Genomic DNA, 1517 nt, shown 5'->3' on the forward strand with positions numbered 1-1517 from the left:
TCTCAAGTCATTATTTAATCAACCGTCACTAATGTGTGAGGATGAGCATATAGAAAACTAAACCGGCTCCTTTAAATTCCCCCCAAGCATGCCCAAACCCTTGCATGGGTTCCCATGGCAACACCTTCCAGGGTTCAGTATATGAGGCAATTTGATTGTTCCTTGTAAAATAGTGTATAATGTATGGGCCTTATTTTAATTCCAGTCTGGTGTTATTGATCTGTCTTTAATGATAATTAAAGCAATCATATAATTGATAGAATCTCATCTGTGTTTATCACCCTGCTCTGATTCTCTCTTTCTATTAATGAAATAAAGGTGTGGCATTAGTATCAACGTGGCCGGGTTTTAAAAAGAAAAGGTTTACTGTCAGAAGCCCTTTATAAAGAGGATTCCCGCTCTTGAGAGAGTGAGTGATCATATCAGCAGCAGTGATACAGTAAAGATAGGCAGTATAACCTTGACACAGACACGCGGGCAGACTTTTGGTCCTCTTAAAAAAACTCTTCTTAACAAGGCCTTTCCTTGCTTGGTTTAAAGATTGCACAGCATACTCTGACAAAGCTTTTGACTTGAGTTCAGTGACTGAATGTCCTTTCACAGGCCATTAGCGAGTGCTGGGTCACTTCTGCAAGTTCAAATTTCACACAGTTTCAGTATAATTTGAGCGCACTGGCTTGAGCAGCTTACTGACTGTAAAAGAATCGCTTTCATTTCCTCCAGCAGACCTCTAACATGAGCCACATTAACAGCTATGCAGGAGCTAAACGATATTTTCATTATGAATGGATTTTATGATTAATACTTGGGCATATTTTTTAAAACATGTTACCACAAATTTGCACAGCCAAATGTAATTTTATCTTATTTCATTTGAGCCAAAGCTTAATGGCACCAAATAATAATTGATATATCATGTAATGCATCTAAAAACTGAGATAATTTATTGTGCTGTTGCAGCCTTCTCGTACAGCTTTCATTAAAGAATTCATGGCTAGATATGCTTTAACTTTCTGATCACAGTGAGATGAAAGCAGAGGAAAAGAGTCGTTCTCTGATGATTTTTATGCTGCCACCTGCACTCCTTTAACTGCAGAGTGAACAAATCTTAGGAACAGACCTTTATCTGATGTCCTTGTTCAGCAGGAGGCTGTGATTTATTAGCCTCTGCACCCACAGCTCTCCATGACCCAACAGACCCTGCCCTTATCCTCCAAGCAGTAAACGCAGCTGCATGCAGCACACCCTACAGTCACAGTGCAAGAGCTCCCTCTACTGCTGCACCCCGGTAATGAATGATTATGTTCATTCAAAAGTGCAGTTTACTGTGTTTCATAAGTTTGACACTGGTATAAGCGAACTTACACATCACATCATTTTTAGCACAAAGAAATGGTAATAAAGAAAAGTCCAGGAATCTCTCAAAAGTAGTTTATTGTGCCTCTCACTGTTTATATGGCTTTTCTTTGTATGACAAGAGTTGACATAAACAGAGGAAGAACAACACCTTGGCCATG

This window comes from Diplotaxodon limnothrissa, linkage group LG20 (genome assembly GCF_057381915.1).
Source record: "Diplotaxodon limnothrissa isolate DT_005_m linkage group LG20, D_limnothrissa_male_GT1.1, whole genome shotgun sequence".
In the NCBI taxonomy this organism is placed as follows: Eukaryota; Metazoa; Chordata; class Actinopteri; order Cichliformes; family Cichlidae; genus Diplotaxodon; species Diplotaxodon limnothrissa.